Here is a 16,931-nt window from a genome sequence, read left to right as displayed (position 1 = left end):
GCCTCATCAGGAAAGAGGGAAGGAGAGGGGAAGACGAAAGGAAGTGGGTTTTAAGGGAGAGGGTAAGGAGTCATTCCAATCCCGGGAGCGGAAAGACTTACCTTAGGGGGAAACTTGCTTGTGTCTGTATGTGTGGATGGATATGTGCGTGTGTGCGAGTGTATACCTATCCTTTTTTCCCCCTAAGGTAAGTCTTTCCGCTCCCGGGATTGGAATGACTCCTTACCCTCTCCCTTAAAACCCACTTCCTTTCATCTTCCCCTCTCCTTCCCTCTTTCCTGATGAGGCAACAGTTTGTTGCGAAAGCTTGAATTTTGTGTGTATGTTTGTGTTTGTTTGTGTGTCTATCGACCCGCCAGCGCTTTTGTTCGGTAAGTCACCTCATCTTTGTTTTTATATAAAATTTTTCCCACGTGGAATGTTTCCTTCTATTATATTGATATGAGTTATTGATGTTTATAAACTGCAGTTAAACTACTGAGAGGAAACGAAAGTGCTCCACCCACCCCACTCTACGTTAATTTATCAGAGATTTCTTATGGCACCGTCATGCTCCCCATACCTAGAATTCTCAAGATTTTTTCCCCCCCAAGTTTGAGTAACCATCCTGCTGATGCACATGGCATCTCATGTCCCTTCTGCCACTGGACTTTGACAAGCAACTCCATATTTCACACCTTCGGAGGGAGCCCATGGTGAAATATGCTTACTGCCTCGGACTGACAAGCAGTACTCAAGAATCAGTTGAATGAGTGCATCACCCATTTAGTCAATGACTTCAATAGGGTCGTTCCACTTTAGGTGGTTGAGGACTGTTGCACCTAGCTATTTTACAGTTGTTAAATGTTTCCAATAGTTTATTGCCAATAGTGCAATTGAACAGCAGTCATTCTCCTCTACTATTTAGGGGCAGCACCAATTGTTGATTCTCTGCAAGTCTTTCTGCAGTATGGTACACTACATTTTTCTAGTGACACAACTTTTGAGTACACAATAGCATCACTCACAAACATAACAACAGAGCTTCCTACATTACCCACTAGATCATTTATGCACGATGGCTGACAAAAAAAGGGGAGCATCCAGAAGACATGGTCGGATGTCAATGTAATTTCAAATCATGAGACAGTTTGTAAATGATTAAACTTGTAGTTCTCTGTTACAGGTAGAAAGGCCACAAGTGTTTGTATTTAGTGTTGTTACCACACTTGAAAGGGTGTATAAGGGATGTGAACAGCATCAAACATTGAGTGACTGCTGTGAAGGACATGGAAATGATGCATACTTATAGTGAGAAAGTGTAATCAGCCTCAGACAGAGATTGAAAATGGCCGCATTGTGGGTCTCCATTGGCTGTTTGGTCAAACTATGAAATAGCCAGATTTGTGGGGCGTTTGGCTCTAACAGTGGCTTGATGTTGGACTACATGGGAATATGAGGGCAGGCCAATTCCTCATCAAATTTCTGGTTAACCACATCTGATCACCCTAAGGAAGGATCACTGTATTTTGCGTGAAGAAACCCTTGACATCTGTGTCTGTCATTGGAGAGCAAGTAATGAGTTCTCTGCAACATTGTGTGTCATCATGCACATCTGATTGGAAACTAGAAGCTGCTTGAGTATGGACTTACTGTCCCGTGCTAGGTTGTAGATGACATAACACAAACTGTGCGTTTGGGATAGTGCCATGACATGGAAGTATAGACTGCTTATGAATGGTGTTACATTGTGTTCAGTGGTGAAACACAATTGTGCCCTGCCCCAGGTGGCCATTACCAGCGAGTGCATCGGTGACATTGGAAGAAGTTCCATTCTTCCAGTGCTTTTGAGGGGCACAGTGGTATTATTGCTGTTCCTGGCATCATGGTAGGGGGAACCATTGAGAATGACTTCATGTCATGGATGTCCTGAATCCTCATGTGTTATGGCTCACGAGACAGTATCAGGGCACCTTATTTCAGTAGGACAACACTTGTGCAAATGTGGTATGTGTCTCTCCCTTGTAGCCAATGAGCTCTCCAGATGTGTCCCCCAATAAAATATGTGTGAGATAAACTCAGTCAACAACTGCTTTCCAATGCCGTTATCCCGGATACCAAAGACTAGTTACAACAGTTATGAGCTAGCTTGCTTCAGGAGATGATATAACAGCTTTATGACACCTTTCCCCAACTGAATCACAGCATACATCCGGAACAGAAGGCGTGCAATGTCATACTGATAAGTATACGGCTAGATTCTTTATATATTTGACTCGATTTTGTAATTGTGAAATTACATCACACCCCTTCTCAACCCATGAAGTTTCAGTTCTTGTCCTCATCCCCTTCTGTGTGCTTCATTTCTTTTATCAGGCTGTGTAAATTGTTAATGTTAACTCCTTTGGAGTACATCTGAAGTTACTTAAAATTACATTTAACATTTAGGCCCTTGAGATAGCAAGATGATATGGGTTAAAAGCTGCACAAATTTCAAGCAATATGTGGGCAATAAACAGAACACTTGATTGCAAACCTAAAAAGATACAGAAATTACATTTTATAAAACTATAGCAGTACAATTACTGTTGTTTGCAAATGAGACTTGGATAAACAAACAGAAAGATGGCAGCAAAATACCAGCAACAGTGATAAGATTCTTGAGGAGGGGAAAGAGCTGCACAAGAAGAGGTTTAATATGGAATGGAACAGTGGAAAACCCTGGTTGAAATATCAACAATGTAGGAAAAGATAGTTTGCTATTTATTGTAAAGACATTCCAAGTTGCAAACAGGCACAATTGACATGTACACACAAGCTTTCAGCCACAGCCTTCATCAGAAAAAGAAAAATAATAAGAAACATATACCATTCATTCACATGAACAAGCCCCCTGCACACTCAACCACCATGTGCGGCAGCTCGGACTAGAACGCAACTGTCATGTGGAATACAAGCAGCAGTCTACAGGTGCCGGGGAAGGGATACCAACGTGCAGGTGGGGAGAGAGAGAGGAACGATTCCTGGCAGTGTGTGCAGGGACTAGATTGCCAACAGACAAAACGTCGGGAGGTTGTGGGGCGGAGTGGTGGGGAAAATGGACCAAAAGAGGAGAGGAGCAGGGAAATATGGGCAAGTGTGTTAGCAGAGGGCGGCACACAAAGAGGGTGGGAGACAAGAAAGAGGAGGAGGTAATAAGACAGAGGGGGTGGAAGGTATGGGGAGAGTATGTTACTGTAGGTTGAAGCCGGGATATTTAGGGAAATGGAGAATGTGCTGTAAAAATAAGTCCCATCTTTGCAGTTCAGTTTGGAGGGAATAATCCATATCGCTAAAGTAGTGAAGCAGCTGTTAAAATCAAGCATGTTATGGTTCAGCTGCGTGTTGTGCCACATGGTGATCAACTTTGCTCTTGACCACAGTTTGTTGGTGGTCATTCATCCTGGTGGACAACCGGTTAGTAGTCATACCAATATAAAAAGCTGTGCAATGATTGGAGCACAACTGGTGTATGATATTGGAGGTCATGTGTGCTTCTTGTGAGAATAAGTGGTCTTCGGTTCTCTTTCTTTTTCTGGTGAATGTTGTGGCCAAAAGCTTATGTGTGAGGGCCTTTTAATTGTGCCTGTCTGCAACTTTGTGTGTTATCTTTATGGTAAGTCACTATCTATCCATTAATATATAATAGGGTTGTTTAAAATGAGCTGAATGTACATGAGCAGATAACTGAATACAGAGATAATGGAAACAATATGTGGATAGAGTGAAAGATAACCCAAGAAAATCGTGAACTGCATTCCAAAAGAAAGAAGACACACAGGTTGTTTAAGGAAATGGTGGCCATAAACTTTGTGAAGACAGAAAATGCATGTGGGTAATTCCTATACGCAAGATTATGACGATGACGACGACTACTACTACTTTTAGAAGTCCAGGAAAACAACATGAACTTGGACAACATTGCCTGTAGTGCTTTGAATCCCACGGACAAACAGAGAGAGGTTAAGTTAATATCATCTCTGTTTACTGAACCCATGTTTATTGGTATTTTCTTTCTCCAGGGGGGTCATAATATGAAGCGTAATGTATGTTCTCTATTGCTACAACAAATTGATTTTAGTGATATAGTCCTATAATGTGGATCTATTGAATGACTCTTTGTGAAAATAGAGATCTTTCCAATCTTTGTCCCAACAATCTACGACAAGTTGTTATTAGAAGGGGAGCAAGTTCTTAAACATAATCTACATAGAATTTCATCTGGTCCAGATGCCTTTCCTCTGTTGAATGATTTCACTTGATTTTATATTCAGTTGTCACTTACATCAGTATCTGCAATTTTAGTGATTGTGTGATGATTGAAAGGAGGAACAATGTTAGACTTTTTCACAGTGAAGTCCAGATTCAGTGTTTTGACCCTCTGCCAGTAAGCTTTCCTTTTGGTGTCTGACCATTTACTAAATACAGTAACTGAATTGGTGATTTTAATCTGTTTATTGACTTTAAATAAGAACAAAACTTTACTTTTGAATTTAATGAATACGTCTGTTGCTGCTCCCCTTACACTGATATTGGCTTCTTTCACTTTTGTTTGTCAAGGAGGCATTTTCCAGCACTTACATCTGCGAACTTTTTAATGTGGTTTTTGAACGATCTTGGGACTTATCCATCCCTAAAAACTGTGCTCAACACATACATGTCTGAAATGTGTTCTGTACTGTTGTCCTCATCTCCAACGCTAAAGGTGAATTTTTGATGTTGACTGCTCTGATTTACTATTTATATTTATGTATTTATGCATCCATAGATCATTTTGTACAGCACTATTGGACGTGTCTGAAGTGCACAGAAAATATATATAAATAAAAACATTAACGAAATAGGATAGGATAAGGTGAGGATAGGGCAGGAATTCAACCATGGCTTAATCAAAGGAACCATCGCGACATTCAACTTGGTGACTAGGGGAAGCCATGGGAAACCCAAGTCAGGCTGGCTGGATGGGGAACAAACCCCAGTCCTCCTGAATGCGAGTGCAGTACATTAAGACTCGAGTAACCGTCTCTCAGTACATGACTGGAAGGGGCACCACAGAATTCAGCATTGTGGGTGCAACATGCAGAATAAGTAAATAAATGAGCAAGGAATTTTGAAAATAAAAACACCACTAAAAAAGTGAAAACGCATGAACAAGTTGCATAACACTGCAGAAAAGTACAAAATGCACAATTAGTCAATCAGTGATATAGGTACCCCTCAAAAAATAAAACACAAGGGTACATTACATAGCACTGCTAAAGGGTGTAGTGCATGAGCTCACAAAAAACCTGCCGATACTGTAGCCATCATAATTAGGTTATCACCAGATCCTTTCTCATCAGAGGTGTGTCACACTGCATCTGAAACAGAGGAAACAGAAACATTCTTTGCAAAGACAAATACAGCACCAATGGTGCATCAGTTAACAGAATCAAAGAACCCACTAATGAATGAGGGCTTAGTAATCTTATAAACTAACATATGCATTTACATTGTAAAAACACTTTTCAATAAGAATTGATTTTAACCCTGATCTAAAAGCTGTTTCCATCTCCAACCAATCTGTGTATGTCAGCAGTGCATTACAAAGACTGGCACTAAATTGGCTCACGTATCTTTGAGTGCAGGTTGTTCTAACTTCTTATATGTGGACAAGTGTGGGTTGTCAGTATTGTAACTGTGGTAATCAGAGTTGGTTAGCAGGACACCAAGTCCAGTTCTCATCATCAACACACATCATACGTGTACAAGGAGGGAACAGTAAGCCAACACAACTTTTTAAATGGTGACATGCAATGCGCCTTAGCCAAGCTATGTGACAAGATTCGAATAGCCCTCTTATGTCATGTAAAAATTTCATTTAATCAACTATTAATTTTACCCCAGAACACTGCTCCATAAGCTGCAAGAGATTTGAAATAACTAAAATAAGCCATTCTAGCACCATCTATGGAGCAAACTTTACAAATAATTCTCAGAGCAAAACAAGTAGAACTGAGCTTCTGGGAGAGATTAATTGCATGGTTTTTCCAGTTTAAGTGTTGCTCAAAACATATTCGTAAAAGTTTTGTGCTTTGTACATTTTCTATCACTTTCCATCCAGTACAAGATGGAGAGCTTGGTTTTGATTCATCTTCTCTAATTGCTTGTAATTCATTTTCTTCACGTTAAGGGTTACCTATTGGCGTTGAACTATGAATGCAAGGACTTGGAGACTTGATCAGTTGTAGTGGACAGAAATTCCTCAACAGCAGTCACCATTAAACTATTTTATCTTCAGACAACATGATCTTTGCTACAGTTTCTGAGGTGTGTATGTCATGTGTATAAATAAGGAACAGAAGGGAACCTAACACACTACCCTGAGGTACACCTATTTTTACTTTCTTCGCATCAGATACTAATCTGGTTGTATGATGATAATCTGCAGTCTGTATCCTGTTGCAAATTATAAGTAAAAATGTCTTACAGCCTTTCTTAATGTCCACCTACAGTCATTGATGCTATAACGACCTCATGATCAATGATTTTCTCTTCTCTATTACTGTATTCAAAAATTTGGAGTTACTTACTTGGGTATCTAAGTTGCTTCTCGAATGCAGTATGAAAATGTAATAATTGGGTAGAGGACTTACCCAATTTCGATTTATTCTTGTAATTGTTTCCTATCAAATATTCTAGTTTTCTTGTAAGAATCTCTTGCCTCTTTTTCCCCACTCATTACCTCTTCTTAAGTAGCTTTCCTTCTCATTCTGTCCGCTAAGTCTCCCGTGACCAGGGGTTCCAGGTGACTTTGTCATCTCTATCCCCATTTCCTGAACCTTGCCAGTTGCTTTCCTTCATCCATCTTCCTTTTCCTTCAATGCTTCTGCCAAAAGAAGGAGCGACTGGGTCTGAAAGCTTAAACATTTCCATATCCTTTATCTGTGTTTTCTTGTGCTGCCATTTGCTGAGTAGATTTTTATCTATCCATTTATATTATAACTATGAAGACAATCAATTTTTTACAACCTAATGTAACTGGATGGATAAAAGATCTACTCACCAAGCAGTGGCTGGAGAACATACATATAAAAAAAGGTTTTATGTGCGCAAGCTTTCAGAGCCGGTTGCTTCATCTTCGGGCAGGAAGGGTTGAAGGGGAAGGAGGGGGGGCTGAAGGAAAAGACCAGGAAAGGTTTAGGAAGACGGGGTGAGGAGGGTCAGTCTCCCCTGACACGGGGTTCTGGGTGACTTTTCTGAACTCTGCCCTTTTTCATAAACCTCTCCAGTCCTTTTCCTTCACTGCCCGTCTGTCCCCCTCAGTCCTTCTGCTGGAAGAAGGAGCCACCAGATCCGAAAGCCTGCATATGGAATTTTTAAACAAAGAAGATGTGACTTACCAAACGAAAGCGCTGGCAGGTTGATAGACACACAAACATACACACAAAATTCTAGCTTTCGCAACCAACGGTTGCTTCATCAGGAAAGAGGGAAGGAGAGGGAAAGACGAAAGGATGTTTGGCCCAAACTCTTTGCCTTTACAAGTGTCTGCTTGTGTCTGTGTACGTGCGGATGGATATGTGTGTGTTTGCGAGTGTATACCTGTCCTTTTTTCCTCCTAAGGTAAGTCTTTCCGCTCCCGGGATTGGAATGACTCCTTACCCTCTCCCTTAAAACCCACATCCTTTTGTCTTTCCCTCTCCTTCCCCCTTTTTCCTGATGAAGCAACCGTTTGTTGTGAAAGCTTGAATTTTGTGTGTATGTTTGTGTTTGTTTGTGTGTCTATCGACCTGCCAGCGCTTTTGTTTGGTAAGTCTGATCATCTTTGTTTTTAGATATATTTTTCCCACGTGACTTACCAAATGAAAGTGCTGGCAGGTCGACAGACACACAAACAAACACAAACATACACACAAAATTCAAGCTTTCGCAACAAACTGTTGCCTCATCAGGAAAGAGGGAAGGAGAGGGAAAGACGAAAGGATGTGGGTTTTAAGGGAGAGGGTAAGGAGTCATTCCAATCCCGGGAGCGGAAAGACTTACCTTAGGGGGAAAAAAGGACGGGTATACACTCGCACACACACACATATCCATCCACACATATACAGACACAAACAGACATATTTAAAGACAAAAAGTTTGGGCAGAGATGTCAGTCGAGGCAGAAGTGCAGAGGCAAAGATGTTGTTGAATGACAGGTGAGGTATGAGTGGTGGCAACTTGAAATTAGCGGAGATTGAGGCCTGGTGGATAACGGGAAGAGAGGATATATTGAAGAGCAAGTTCCCATCTCCGGAGTTCGGATAGGTTGGTGTTAGTGGGAAGTATCCAGATAACCCGGACGGTGTAACACTGTGCCAAGATGTGCTGGCCGTGCACCAAGGCATGTTTAGCCACAGGGTGATCCTCATTACCAACAAACACTGTCTGCCTGTGTCCATTCATGCGAATGGACAGTTTGTTGCTGGTCATTCCCACATAGAATGCGTCACAGTGTAGGCAGGTCAGTTGGTAGATCACGTGGGTGCTTTCACACGTGGCTCTGCCTTTGATCGTGTACACCTTCCAGGTTACAGGACTGGAGTAGGTGCTGGTGGGAGGGTGCATGGGACAGGTTTTACACCGGGGGCGGTTACAAGGGTAGGAGCCAGAGGGTAGGGAAGGTGGTTTGGGGATTTCATAGGGATGAACTAAGAGGTTACGAAGGTTAGGTGGACGGCAGAAAGACACTCTTGGTGGAGTGGGGAGGATTTCATGAAGGATGGATCTCATTTCTGGGCAGGATTTTAGGAAGTCGTATCCCTGCTGGAGAGCCACATTCAGAATCTGATCCAGTCCCGGAAAGTATCCTGTCACGAGTGGGGCACTTTTCTGGTTCTTCTGTGGGAGGTTCTGGGTTTGAGAGGATGAGGAAGTTGCTCTGGTTATTTGCTTCTGTACCAGGTCGGGAGGGTAGTTGTGGGATGCGAAAGCTGTTGTCAGGTTGTTGGTGTAATGCTTCAGGAATTCCGGACTGGAGCAGATTCGTTTGCCACGAAGACCTAGGCTGTAGGGAAGGGACCGTTTGATGTGGAATGGGTGGCAGCTGTCGTAATGGAGGTACTGTTGCTTGTTGGTGGGTTTGATGTGGACGGACGTGTGAAGCTGGCCATTTGACAGGTGGAGGTCAACATCAAGGAAAGTGGCATGGGATTTGGAGTAGGACCAGGTGAATCTGATGGAACCAAAGGAGTTGAGGTTGGAGAGGAAATTCTGAAGTTCTTCTTCACTGTGAGTCCAGATCATGAAGATGTCATCAATAAATCTGTACCAAACTTTGGGTTGGCAGGCCTGGGTAACCAAGAAGGCTTCCTCTAAGCGACCCATGAATAGGTTGGCGTACGAAGGGGCCATCCTGGTACCCATGGCTGTTCCCTTTAATTGCTGGTATGTCTGGCCTTCAAAAGTGAAGAAGTTGTGGGTCAGGATGAAGCTGGCTAAGGTAATGAGGAAAGAGGTTTTAGGTAGGGTGGCAGGTGATCGGCGTGAAAGGAAGTGCTCCATCGCAGCGAGGCCCTGGACGTGCGGGATATTTGTGTATAAGGAAGTGGCATCAATGGTTACAAGGGTGGTTTCTGGGGGTAACGGATTGGGTAAGGATTCCAGGCGTTCGAGAAAGTGGTTGGTGTCTTTGATGAAGGATGGAAGACTGCACGTAATGGGTTGAAGGTGTTGATCTACGTAGGCAGAGATACGTTCTGTGGGGGCTTGGTAACCAGCTACAATGGGACGGCCAGGATGATTGGGTTTGTGAATTTTAGGAAGAAGGTAGAAGGTAGGGGTGCGGGGTGTCGGTGGGGTCAGGAGGTTGATGGAGTCAGGTGAAAGGTTTTGTAGGGGGCCTAAGGTTCTGAGGATTCCCTGAAGCTCCGCCTGGACATCAGGAATGGGATTACCTTGGCAAACTTTGTATGTGGTGTTGTCTGAAAGCTGACGCAGTCCCTCAGCCACATACTCCCGACGATCAAGTACCACGGTCGTGGAACCCTTGTCCGCCGGAAGAATGATGATGGACCGGTCAGCCTTCAGATCACGGATAGCCTGGGCTTCAGCAGTGGTGATGTTGGGAGTAGGATTAAGGTTTTTTAAGAAGGATTGAGAGGCAAGGCTGGAAGTCAGAAATTCCTGGAAGGTTTGGAGAGGGTGATTTTGAGGAAGAGGAGGTGGGTCCCGCTGTGACGGAGGACGGAACTGTTCCAGGCAGGGTTCAATTTGGATAGTGTCTTGGGGAGTTAGATCATTAGGGGTAGGATTAGGATCATTTTTCTTCGTGGCAAAGTGATACTTCCAGCAGAGAGTACGAGTGTAGGACAGTAAATCTTTGACGAGGGCTGTTTGGTTGAATCTGGGAGTGGGGCTGAAGGTGAGGCCTTTGGATAGGACAGAGGTTTCAGATTGGGAGAGAGGTTTGGAGGAAAGGTTAACTACTGAATTAGGGTGTTGTGGTGCCAGATTGTGTTGGTTGGAATTTTGAGGTTTTGGAGGGAGTGGAGCTGGAAGTGGGAGACTGAGTAGATGGGAGAGACTGGGTTTGTGTGCAATGAGAGGTGGTTGAGGTTTGCTGGAAAGGTTGTGAAGGGTGAGTGAGTTGCCTTTCCGGAGGTGGGAAACCAGGAGATTGGATAGTTTTTTGACAGGATACTTTCCGGGACTGGATCAGATTCTGAATGTGGCTCTCCACCAAGAGTGTCTTTCCGCCGTCCACCTAACCTTCGTAACCTCTTAGTTCATCCCTATGAGATCCCCAAACCCCTTCCCTACCCTCTGGCTCCTACCCTTGTAACCGCCCCCGGTGTAAAACCTGTCCCATGCACCCTCCCACCACCACCTACTCCAGTCCTGTAACCCGGAAGGTGTACACGATCAAAGGCAGAGCCACGTGTGAAAGCACCCACGTGATCTACCAACTGACCTGCCTACACTGTGACGCATTCTATGTGGGAATGACCAGCAACAAACTGTCCATTCGCATGAATGGACACAGGCAGACAGTGTTTGTTGGTAATGAGGATCACCCTGTGGCTAAACATGCCTTGGTGCACGGCCAGCACATCTTGGCACAGTGTTACACCGTCCGGGTTATCTGGATACTTCCCACTAACACCAACCTATCCGAACTCCGGAGATGGGAACTTGCTCTTCAATATATCCTCTCTTCCCGTTATCCACCAGGCCTCAATCTCCGCTAATTTCAAGTTGCCACCACTCATACCTCACCTGTCATTCAACAACATCTTTGCCTCTGCACTTCTGCCTCGACTGACATCTCTGCCCAAACTCTTTGTCTTTAAATATGTCTGTTTGTATATGTGTGGATGGATACGTGTGTGTGTGCGAGTGTATACCCGTCCTTTTTTCCCCCTAAGGTAAGTCTTTCCGCTCCCGGGATTGGAATGACTCCTTACCCTCTCCCTTAAAACCCACATCCTTTCGTCTTTCCCTCTCCTTCCCTCTTTCCTGATGAGGCAACAGTTTGTTGCGAAAGCTTGAATTTTGTGTGTATGTTTGTGTTTGTTTGTGTGTCTGTCGACCTGCCAGCACTTTCATTTGGTAAGTCACATCATCTTTGTTTTCTGGCAGGTCGATAGAAACACAAACAGACACATACATACACACAAAATTCAAGCTTTCGCAACAAACTGTTGCCTCATCAGGAAAGAGGGAAGGAGAGGGAAAGACGAAACGATGTGGGTTTTAAGGGAGAGGGTAAGGAGTCATTCCAATCCCGGGAGTGGAAAGACTTACCTTAGGGGGAAAAAAGGACGGGTATACACTTGCGCACACACACACATATCCATCCAGACATATACAGACACAAGCAGACATATTTAAAGACAAAGAGTTTGGGCAGAGATGTCAGTCGAGGCGGAAGTGCAGAGGCAAAGATGTTGTTGAATGACAGGTGAGGTATGAGTGGCGGCAACTTGAAATTAGCGGAGATTGAGGCCTGGTGGATAACGGGAAGAGAGGATATATTGAAGAGCAAGTTCCCATCTCTGGAGTTCGGATAGGTTGGTGTTGGTGGGAAGTATCCAGATAACCCGGATGGTGTAACACTGTGCCAAGATGTGCTGGCCGTGCACCAAGGCATGTTTAGCCACAGGGTGATCCTCATTACCAACAAACACTGTCTGCCTGTATCCATTCATGCGAATGGACAGTTTGTTGCTGGTCATTTCCACATAGAATGCGTCACAGTGTAGGCAGGTCAGTTGGTAAATATAATATATATATAAACAAAGATGATGTGACTTACCAAACGAAAGCGCTGGCACGTCGATACACACAAACAAACACAAACATACACACAAAATTCAAGCTTTCGCAACAAACTGTTGCCTCACCAGGAAAGAGGGAAGGAGAGGGAAAGACGAAAGGATGTGGGTTTTAAGGGAGAGGGTAAGGAGTCATTCCAATCCCGGGAGCGGAAAGACTTACCTTAGGGGGAAAAAAGGACGGGTCTGCTTGTGTCTGTATATGTGTGGATGGATGTGTGTGTGTGTTTGTGTGTGTGTGTGTGTGTGTGTGTGTGTGTGTGTGTGTGTGTGTGTGTGTGTGTGCGTGCGTGCGAGTGTATACCAGCCCGGGTGGCTCAGATGGATAGAGCGTCTGCCATGTAAGCAGGAGATTCCGGGTTCGAGTCCCGGTTGGGGCACACATTTTCAACATGTCCCCAATGAAGCGTATCAACGCCTGCTTGCAGCTAGTGTGTCTATTTAATTATCATTTCAGATATAAAGTCAGTTCATAGTAAAAATATATCGGATATATGTACAGTATTTAACAATCATTTTCTGAGCATTGCTGGTGAATTAAATAAATATTTAGTCTCTACAGGGAATCATTTGGAAAATGCCTTTCCGAGATTGATGTCTCAGTACTCCTCTGTGATACAGACAAGGGGGGGATTGAATCAATAATTAAACCACTGAAGACTAAGGACTCTCATGGATATAATGGAGTGCCTAGCGGAATATTAAAGTACTGTGCTGCACATGTATATTAAAGTACTGTGCTGCACATGTTAGCCCTGTATTTAGCCATATTTGTAATTTTTCTTTTAGGAATGGTCAGTTTCTTGAACAGTTGAAGTACTCAGTAGTGGAGCTGCTTTATAAAAAGGGAGGAAGGGATAATGTAGACTATTTTAGACCTGTTTCTATGCCATTAGTGTTTGCTAAAGTTATTGAAAAGGCTGTGTATGTAAGGATAGTTGATCATTTTATATCACATGAATTGCTATCAAATGTACAGTTCGGCTTTAAAAGTCATTTAACAACTGAAAATGCTATATTCTCTTTTCTCTGTGAGGCACTGGATGGGTTAAACAAAAGGTTTCAAACGCTAGGCATATTTCTTGATTTAACTAAGGTGTTTGATTTTGTTGATCATAAAATATTGCTACAGAAGTTGGAGCATTACGGAATACGGGGAGTAACTCACAATTGGTTCACCTCTTACTTTAGCAACAGACAGCAAAAGGTCATTATTCACAGTGTTGAGAACGGCTGTGATATTGGGTCTGAGTGGGGTACAGTCAAATGGGGGGCGGGGGGGTGCCCAGGGAACAGTGTTGGTGCCACTCCTGTTCCTTATTTATATAAATGATATGCCCTCCTCTAGTATTGCGGGTAACTCTAAAATATTTATGTTTGCTGGTGACATTAGCTTGGTAGTAAAGGATGTTGTGTGCAACATTGGCTCGGTTTCAAATAGTGCAGTTCATGACATAAGTTCATGGCTTGTAGAAACTAAACTATGCTAAATCACAGTATGACTCAGTTTTTACAGATTCTAACACACAATTCAACAAAACCCAACATTTTAATGGGCATGTGATTAGTGAAACTGAACATTTCAAATTTCTAGGCGTTCAGATAGTAAACTGTCGTGGAAAGCCCACGTTCAGGATCTTTTTCAAAGGCTTAATCCTGCCATTTTTACTATCCAAACGGTATCTGAAGTAAGTGTAATTCGACATGAAAATTAGTCTACTTTGCTTGTTTTCATTCGCTTATGTCATATGGTATTATATTTTGGGGTAACTCTTCCCATTCTAAAAGAATATTTTTGGCTCAGAAATGGGCAGTTCAGGCAATAAGTGGTGTAAGTTCGCAAACTTCTTGTTGAGCCCGCTTCACTAGTCTAGGTAATTTGACATTGGCCTCTCAATATATATATTCTTTACTGTCATTTTTTGTTAACAGTATCAGCTTATTTCCAAAAACAAACAGCTTTCACTCAGATAATAGTCGGTAGAAATCAAACCTGCATTTGGATCAGACTTCCTTAACTCTTGTGCAGAAAGGTGTGCAGTATTTTGCTGCATCCATTGTCAATAAGCTACCACAAGAATTCAAAAATCTTAGCAGTAATCCACACACTTTCTAAACAAAACTGAAGAGTTTCCTCATGGTCACTCCTTCTAGTCTGCCGAGGAGTTCCTTGAAAAATTAAGCTGATTCCTGTTGTATTAATGATTGTGTTTACTTAAACTTATGGCTTGACTTTTTTGGGTTCGTAAACATTTTATTTTTATCTGTTTGTAATTTTACGTTGCAATTTCATGTATTGACATGTTCCATTATCTTGGAGATTTGCTCCCCAATTTTGTCCTATGGAACTTGACATGTAAGTAAATAAATGGGGCAAAAATGGTTGCTTGTCATCCAGTCTGCATGTACATTGATACTCCGTTAGTCCAACATACAATGCATGGTGGGGAGTACCCCTTACTACCACTAGTCATTCCCTTTCCTGTCCCATTCGTAAATAGAACGAGGGAAAAACGACTGCCTGTAATGCCTCCATGTGAACCCTAATTTCTCATGTCTTATCTTCGTGGTCCTTACGGACAATGTATGTTGGAAGTGGCAGAATTGTTCTGCAGTCAACTTCTAATGCCAGTTTTCTAAATCTTCTCAATAGTGTTCCTTAAAAAGAATGTTGTCTTCCCACCAGGGATTCCCACTTGAGTTCCCAAAGCATCTCCGTAACACTTGTGTGTTGTTTGAACCTACTAGTAACAAGTCTACCAGTCCCCCTCTGAATTGCTTTGATGTCTTGCTTTTGTTCAGTCGGTATAGGTCACAAAAACCCAAGCCGTATTCAAGAATAACTCACACCAGTGTCCTATATGCGGCCTCCTTTACAGATGAAACACACTTTCATAAAATTCTACCAATAAACCAAAGTTTGCCATTCGCATTTCCTGCCACAGTCTTCACATGCTCCTTCCATTTCATATTGCTTTGCACCATTACACCCAGATATTTAAATGACATGATTGTTTAAGCCTTGACACTACTAATGCTATATCCAAACATTATGAATTTATTTTTCTTACTTATCCATATTAATTTACGTTTTTCTGTATTTTAGAGCTTGCTGCCATTCATCACACCAACTAGAAATTTTGTCTAAGTCATCTTTTATCTACAGTCAGTCAACTTCGACAATGTACTGTACACCACACCAACATCGGCACATAATCGCAGACTGCTGCCCACTCTGTCCACCAAGTCATTTATGTATATACAGTGATCAGCAAGAAAACGATGACAGCTGTTATCGATATAAACCCATCCAAGTGATAGCAGTGTCACCTGGTGAGGAATGACTGCTAGCCAGACACATGCACAGTGCATGTATAATCAGTGAGCTTGTTTTCTGTGTCTAGAACGGGGGAGGCGTTCCCTGTCTGAGTTTGACCGAGGGCAGATTGTGATGGCCTGGAATCTTAGCTTGAGCATTTCGGAAACTGAATGACTTGTCATGAGTTAGAGGAGTGCTGTACTGAGTGTCTTCAACATGTAACTTAACAAAGGTGAAACCTTGTCCAGATGTTGTGAGACTGGAGGGCCACACCTCATTACAGATGTTGAATGTCATAGACTGGGCAGACTGGTAAAATAGGACAGGCAGCAAACTGTGGTGAAACTAACATCAGACATTAATGCTGGGCAGAGCGCAAGTGTATGTCTGAACACACAGTGCACTGAACACTTCTAACGATGGGCCTCTACAGCTGGTGACCCACGCATGTGCCGGTGTCGGCAACTACATTTGAAATAGGCATGTGACCATCGGCACTGGATGTTGGCGCAGTGGCAGAGCATTGCATGGTTTGATGAATCCCAATACCCTCTTCATCATGCTGATGGGAGGGTGTGAATCCGTAATCTCGCAGGGGAACAACCTAGCGAGGTGGCGTAGTGATTGGACTCACATTCGGGAGGACACGGTCTAAACCTTTCTGATTTAGGTTTTCCATGATTTCCCTAAATTGCTCCCGGCAAATGCTGGGATGGTTCCTTTGAAATGGCATGACCGATTTCCTTCGCCATCCTTAACACAATCCGAGCTTGTGCCCCATCTCTAATGATCTCAGTGTCAACGGGTCATTAAACCCAATCTTCCTGTTTTCCTGGGGAACAGCTTGTTGAAACCTGTACTGTGGGATGGAGACAAGCTGCCAGTGGCTCCGTTATGCTCTGTGGAACATTCATGTGAACATCCATAAGTTCAGTGAAGCTCGTGCAAGGCACTGTGATGGTCGAAAAGTACCATACATTGGTTGCAGATGATCATGTTTCCCGACAACAGTGGCATTTTTAACCAACATAATGCACCATGTCTCAAGGCCAGGAATGTGATGGTGTGGTTTGAGGAACGCAGTGGCGAGTTCCAGTTGATATGCTGGCTCCCCGAGTCACCATATCCGAACTCAGTCGAACATGCCTGGGATGTGATTGAATGTGGCATGAGAGCTCATCACCCCCTTACCCGGAATTTACGGGAATTAGGTGACTTATGTGTACAGACTTGATGCTAACTCCCTCCAGCTACCTACCAAGTCCCCGTTGCTTCCATGCCACAACGTGTTGCCACTG

At 43.2% G+C, this 16,931-nt stretch overlaps 1 protein-coding gene and 1 non-coding gene across 2 annotated transcripts in view; both read left to right on the top strand.

Moving 5' to 3' along the window:
- LOC124795003 (DNA polymerase eta) overlaps positions 1–16,931 on the top strand; it is a 197,713-nt gene that overhangs the window by 2,308 nt on the left and 178,474 nt on the right. The window lies entirely within an intron of this gene.
- Positions 12,621–12,694, top strand: Trnat-ugu. The gene has a single exon. It is a non-coding gene; the product is annotated as a tRNA-Thr (tRNA).

Source organism: Schistocerca piceifrons, chromosome 4, assembly GCF_021461385.2.
Source record: "Schistocerca piceifrons isolate TAMUIC-IGC-003096 chromosome 4, iqSchPice1.1, whole genome shotgun sequence".
Lineage (NCBI taxonomy): Eukaryota > Metazoa > Arthropoda > Insecta > Orthoptera > Acrididae > Schistocerca > Schistocerca piceifrons.
The sequence above is the reverse complement of the archived record's forward strand: the minus strand, read 5'-3'. Positions and strand labels throughout refer to the sequence as shown.